This window comes from Biomphalaria glabrata, chromosome 14 (assembly GCF_947242115.1).
Source record: "Biomphalaria glabrata chromosome 14, xgBioGlab47.1, whole genome shotgun sequence".
Lineage (NCBI taxonomy): Eukaryota > Metazoa > Mollusca > Gastropoda > Planorbidae > Biomphalaria > Biomphalaria glabrata.
Genome location: NC_074724.1, coordinates 16,860,535 through 16,867,891, shown reverse-complemented (window position 1 = coordinate 16,867,891; position 7,357 = coordinate 16,860,535). Strand labels below are relative to the sequence as shown.

The 7,357-nt window shown below is 34.0% G+C and overlaps 1 protein-coding gene across 1 annotated transcript in view; it reads right to left on the bottom strand.

Annotated features, from left to right (window-relative positions):
• The window catches only part of LOC106062541 (uncharacterized), a 262,239-nt gene extending 255,289 nt beyond the window's left edge, over positions 1-6,950 (bottom strand). The window contains exon 1 of the mRNA XM_056010829.1: positions 6,872-6,950. The gene's annotated coding sequence lies outside the window, so the exon portion shown is untranslated. The remainder of the gene's footprint in view (positions 1-6,871) is intronic.
• Positions 6,951-7,357: the final 407 nt, after the last annotated feature.

Below are 7,357 nucleotides of genomic sequence, written 5' to 3'. Positions count from 1 at the left end.
TATCTATCTTTCTATCTGTCTATCTGTCTATCTGTCTATCTAAGTATGTATCTATGTATCTATCTATCTATCTATCTATCTATCTTTCTATCTATCTATCTGTCTATTTATCTTTCTATCTAATTATCACTCTATCTATCTATCTATCTATCTATCTATGTATCTATCTATCTTTCTATCTATCTATCTGTCTATTTATCTTTCTATCTATTTATCACTCTATCTATCTATCTATCTATTTATCTATATATCTATCTATCTGTGTATCGACAACATCAGCTCCCTTCACACAAAAATAGACCTATGCGGGTCAAAAGTGTTGCCCATGAGATTGTCGTATTTAACTGGCTAACATTCTTATTGTTATTAATGTTACATTTTTAATATTTATTGTCATCAATGGTGTGAATGTAGAAATGGTTTAATGTGATTCCAACCAAGCAGATATGATTAGATGATCAACTTAAAGATTGTGGAACTACTAACAAATAGATTGGTAAATAGCAAGTCTTTAATTCTAAAAGTTTCAAAGACATTTTTCTGATTGTTCACACGTTCAAGATTCTTTAGCTAGATTAGAACATAAAGTCTAAGTAATAAATAACATTATTAACTGCTTATAATTTTTTTTATATTTTAAATGTGCTCATTATATGCATTCTTTCATTTTTTTCGACACTAAAATAAATACATGTGATTGACTATCCATGTTTTGTACAAAAGATAACGTATCATTCATGTGTGTGTGTTTTTAACTTAAATGCATTATAAAACTAAATGCCTTGAAAATAATAACATTAATCTGGACTTTTTTATTTTACATTTTATTAATGAATTGTGTTAAAACTAAAAAATATTGAATTTTTTCCTTTAAAAAAATGCCGGACTTAATCTTAAAGTTCGTTTTCAGAATGAGAAAAAATGCTTTTCTACATCAACTTTACAGATTCTAGGAAATCATGAAATAGGAATTTTTCACTGTATTGTTGTAGGTTTTCCTACTTCTAACGGGACAGACTGAAGATTATACAGACCACATAAAAGTATTTGTGGTTTTCCCCTTTTCGGAGAGCACTAATAATAAATAGAGAAAAAATACAAAACTATCAAAGGCTTGCAATATTATGCTGAAAAATTCAAAATCTGTTTATCTCAATTTCAGTTTCCATGGACAGACACATTGGGTCCTTCTTTGAGTTTGTGTGAAATCATAAAGTTTCTTTGTAATATTTATTTATCTGTCCTTTTCTAAAGAATCGAAGCTAAAGTAAAAAAAAAATCTAAATCAGAATACATTTTTTAAAGTTAACCAGCCATTGCCTTTTAATATTGGTGTCCACTAGCAAGAGAAGTACAAAATGGAACTTTTTCTTTTCTTTTGGAAATCAGTTGTTTCTTTTTCTTTATGTTTAATGAAACAAACTAACTTGCGTTTTTTTCTGGAAAAATTAATAAAGTGTTCATAAAGAATATTAATTGTATTTTGCCTCATGAAATGACATAAAGGTTAAACTCATAATAGTAATGTCTTCATGTTATATACTTTCGTGTTTTCACTCACCACACAACAACTTAATGAAATAACCCGAACTCCTTGATAAGCGACTAACATGCAAACCCTTTATTAGCAAACTACAAGCCTATATATAGCTTAGGTCTATGGAGGGCCGCAAGATCAATTTTAACCCGATATCTTGTATAATGATCTAATGGCAGGAGTGCCGTAGGTCGTCGATGTTGAAATGTACTGATGTATGCAAGCGCGACATGAAGCTCCTCCGCATCGATACCAAAAGTTGAAAGAAAGAAGCATTGCCTAGATCCACATAGACAACAAGCATAATATTATCACTCTATTTAGAAGCATGCTAACAACAACTTCGATAGCCTGACCTTGTTACCCAACAGGTACAGCCGATACTCATCTCAATCATTTTGTTCAGCCTTACAAACACAACTTATTAAGAATGGCATGGTGTTTATTCAATCTTTCACTACACAACGAATATGAATTCCCACTGCTGGTACATTGCCATTCAATTATACGTACTTCCATTTTTTTTTCTATTAACATATTCCTGACACGTCATAGGGACTTTAGTACAAAAATAATTTAGTAGAACGAAACTGACTCAGTCATATTGTTTAGATTTAAATATGTAGAAATGAAAAACGTTTTAGTCTCTAACTAGACAATAATCATAAAACCAGTAAATAGGTGGGATAATTAACCAGTAAGTACATTTTGGACCTAGTGCGTTGACCATTTATACACACTGATGATTGACTAACTTGTATTTTAATTTAATGGTAATGTTTTATGATTTATCCATAAGCAATTCAGTTGAGAAATGTACTAAATAATCGCTTAAATGGATCTGTAATGAGATAAAACAATAAATCTATTTGATTTATGCTTCATACCAAAATTATCTAAATACATGTTCACAATTATTCGTATTTATCTAATGGTTCTAAACTTATAAATGATCCTCCTTTAGGAATATAGACTTTTTAAGGAGGAGATATTTTGTAAAGGTTTTAAAACATAAAACTGGTAACTTACACAATCAATTACAAACAAAGTTAAAAGTTAGTTACAGTTATTAATTTTCTCTTTGACCTACATTTGTATGTGTGAAATTGTGTTTAAATTTTGTTAGCATTTAAAGACAGCTTCACAATCGAAGAGATTAGAGAAAGTTTTATTATAGCGATTGGAAGAAAAGGCAGACACAGAAAGGGTTATGAAAACAGCAAAAAAGAATTACGAGCCTTCCATTAAAAGAGCTCCTATCCAAGGCAAAAAAAAAACATAGAGGAATGGAGAAAGATGGTCAACAAATCGTGTATGGTGCCCCAACGGTCCAACAGACTAAGGTAGAGGTGAAGGTGAAAATGAAGTTGAAGGTGAAGCCTAAAAATGTGGAATGTGTAAAAAAATGACAAAAATGAAACAAACAAAAATGGATTTATAAAAAAAGGGAACCTAAACTAAATACAAGAGAAATATTTGTAAATAAATAGACAAACAATGTTAATAGCGCTACATTTCATGATCAATTGCTACCAACGTATTACTAATAACTACTTTGTACTAGAAAAAAGAGCTACAACATTTCATCCTGCTGCTGCTAAGAATGTACACAAATTATAATGTAGGTTTTACTAAATTACTTCACTTATCAATACATTATTGTACACCTGATACACCGAAATGTCTCTCTATTTATGGGAGGGGAGAAATAAGAGTTCTCATTCGTTAATGTACAGTTCGGAAATCCGAACAAAATGGTTCAAGCGATATCATTCGTTATAGAGGCCTCAACACTGACCGGCAATGTTGCAACCTGTGGGCAGTTTAGACCAATAGCTTGCTGCCACGTCATACAGACATGTGACGAAAACACAGCCATGGCTCTAGTCACATGCTTTGAAAGATGTAGGACTTCAAGGGTTAACTTATTTAGTGTTTCGTACGATTGGCATAACTTAAATTACCCACTGGCACCTATTACATCCAAGCTGCTTCCTCTACATAAATGTTGATACAATGATGTAATTAATAGTTGTAAATAAATAAATGAATGAATGCTGTATTACTGTTACACACTGGACTGGTCACTACTAATGTGTCGCGAATGTCCTGGAATGCTGGGTTCGTGCTTCTTGGAGTCACACTTGATAGGAGACGAACATAGATTTCACAGATTAACAATAATAATACTGCAACTTTTTGGCAGTTGCACAATTAAGTATGAAATACAATCACATCCGCATAACAACTTTAAATAATCCAATACAGTGAATCTTTCAAATCACGTCCACATAACAGCGGTAAAGTAAATCCAATAGTGAATCTTGTAAATATCACATCCGCATCACAGGGGTAATAATGAGTTTCCAAAACACATAATTATCAGAATAATTACTAAAAATACATGTCTCAATTGAATATTGGCTTTGTCTACCCAAAATACACTATTTAATTCAAAGTCACAACTCGTCTCTATAAGTCAGATATTGTCCGTACCGGACCAAAAGACTACTTGACTGCCTTGTCCAAAGGATACCACTTGACTGCATTGACTTGACTGAACTCCAAGTCAATTTTAGTCATTCTACCTCCTTTTTCAACATCAGGAGTTCCACGTGTCTTTTTCACCGTCTTAATCAGAGGTGAACATTTAACAGGCAATGTCAAACGAGACTGTGACAATAGTAAAATATGTTGTTGTAAAAAAATAGAAGATGGGTCTTGTAAGCATCTTTTAAATTGGAACCGCAGTTTGTAATGCTGGCCCTGCGAGTAAGGAACGAGATTTTGTACCGTTCAGATCTAGTCTTCATTAACAAAAGTTGCCCACTTGAAGTATTTGTAATGGAGCTGGTGGTTGTTGTCTTCTAAGATTTTTCCGACTTTGCTAAGATAGTTTTGTCTTGTGACTAGATGACCTTAAGGAGGGGGACAGCGCTGCCACTTGCGTAACATTCTTTAAAAGGGGCTTCGATCAGAAGTTTTACGTTCATTTAAATATGGTAGTGCGGTGTGTGGTAGTGTGTATGGTATTGTTGTGTGAAACTTTGCCTTGCCAACAACAAAATATTCCGTATGTTATCAGATTTGACATTGCCGTTCTGTAGAAATTATTCAGGATCTTTATAAGTAGTTTAAAGCTGTTTAGTTTGTATACTTTAAATAGCCGCTGTGTGACATTCTTTGCCATAGTTTCATTATGGTCTTCCCATGAAAGTTTGTTGTACTCACAATAAGACAGTATACCAAAGACATATTACTTAATTTGAACAAAGTAGAAAACACCCAACTCCTGCCTTGCAGGAAACTAATTTGCCAAACTGTAGTGGTGATTGATGAGGCAGGTACTTTCTTGCCCTCCATGGGGACCTGAGTGTAGGTCATGCACACTGCTGCATAGGAACATTAACTTAGGCCGCCAACGGCCTTAACCATACATCTATGACAAGTAAAGACACGAAAAAAAGCGGGCACGAGCAGACTCCAACAGGCTCAGAACCCAGGTTCTTGAGCGTCAGGCCTTGGTACGAAAAATCCACTACTGGTCGCCCCGCGACCTCGATGAGGGGGAAGTTGTCAGGTCGCGACAAATGGACTAAAACTCCTCCACCAAATTTTTCTTCTCAGCGTACACTGCATTTATACCTCCTTCAGAGGTCCGATACGAATAAGGTTGATGGACGTCAGCTCCAACTTCCTGTAGATAATGATACGCGTCAGCAGAACTGACTGGATGCGATATAGTGACGACAGCCTCCGGCTCTCAAACAAACCATTTAGATATTAGTGGGATTCAAACACCCCAGGGACTAAGCCTATTAACATTAGGTACCTCACGATTCTACAGTTAAACATGTGTGGGGTCATACCCAAGATTTTAGAGCTCTCAAGACTCCTCCACGAGAGGGTAATTGATGTTGCATTACTACTGGAGACACTTACTGGCAAACGAAATGCCAGCATAACACAGCAGAAATAGTGGAAATCTTTTGAAAGATGAGAATGATTAGAATATTTAGGATCATGTTACAAATAACGTATCTTTTGAAAGTCATCTTTCACTTTATTTGTATTTGTTAATCTAGATGTCCATATAATAAACGTACCAATAAATAATTGACTTATTATACCTTCCTCGAGTGTCAAAAATTTAAAAATTCACTACTTTCTCTCTTAAACACTTAGTCCCTGGTGCTGCTATCGATTAATGTCAAATATATGTATATTTCTAAATAAAAGTGATACTTTCAAGTTTTTAAAAATTGATTCTATAGCCAAGCAGGACTGCTCTTTTCGTCAAAGAGCAAACAAAATAAATGTTACAGATCGTCATTAAAGAATATTTGAAAACATTAGAAAACAAATGTTAAAGTGCTAGTGTAGATCAGTGATTCCCATAATGTCTTCCATTTAACCCTAATGTTTCGCGAGCCCTGAATAGATGTTATACAAACTGCTGAAATAAATAATTAGTAGGCCACCACGTAAATTAATCTAAAATTAGAAATAAGCAAAGTGTTCCGCTAAATACTCAGAATGTGCGAAGTGTTCCGTTAAGGAAAAAGCTTGGGAATCACTGGTGTAGATTCTGAAATGTTTTAAAACACTACAATGAAATTAGATCTTTTAGTCAGTCTCAGCATTGACTCACGAATTATCATCAGTGTCTGGGTTTAGCTTCAAGACGGTAGATCAGGATTTGCTGTTGTTCCTCTCCTACAAAGTATAACTGCAAAAACAATTTTAATCATTGTTTTAAAAACGGTGTATGAGCGAAAATATGCATATTTACTTTAAAAACGTACAAGTTCTGATTTAAGATTAATAGAAGCCGTTTTATATACAATGAGAAAATTATAATGTACTAACTTTCTGATATTCTTTATTCTAGCGCAAGTTTCATGCTTATACCATTTTCAGAGCGATATGGTCCAATCTCACTTCTGTATCAGTTTGGGGGAGGTATCTGGGAAAAGGTTTCAGTGATGACTTTAATTAGGTGCTCAACATACAGAACTTAGATTGAGTAGAGATTCGAACTCCAGCCCTCTTGTTAGGTAACCTAGTTGATTTAGTTACTAAGCCACACATTTGTTACGTTCCTTTCTAAGATGAGACTCTTTGAACAGTGCATTAACACTAAAACAACAACGTCATCGTTTAGAACTCATTTCATTTCCATGAGCACTAGAACACTATTTCGTGTCTATTTCTCCATTTTGGTTCTCCTCTCCTTTCAACACGCATTCGCACCATTTCACATTTACATTAGGAGAAACCTTATGGAAATAAAATTATACAATGAAGAAATGATTCTGAAATACAATGACTTACTTTATAAAATCTCTGTTGTGTTTTTAGTGACAACTTCGTGATTTCTATTTATAGAAACACGGGCATAGAATAAAAAGTCATTCAAGGAATTTCCGATTATATCTTTATGATCAAACAAAGTTTCCTCAACTGTGGAGCGTCCCAAGAATTTAACTTGACATCTTCTTGTCTTATAATTCTATTAAAATATTTTTTTTTCGGCTCAAGAGTTTGAACGAGAAGAAAAAGGAATGGAAAGATCACTCTTTTATTTCTGCGAATAGAGATATCCTACGAACTTTTACGATTCTTGCGTGTAGCGAAGTCATACAGTGTATCATGAAAATTTTATTTTCAACATAGATGGGGATTTTCTATTGGTCTAAAATGCATTTCCTGTGGTCTTTGTGAGTGACCTAAGCTGTCTCGTTGTGAGGCCGCACTGGATCATAACGTGAGAAAGCTAAAGGTATGATATTGGGCTAAACAAAAATCAAATTGGTAACA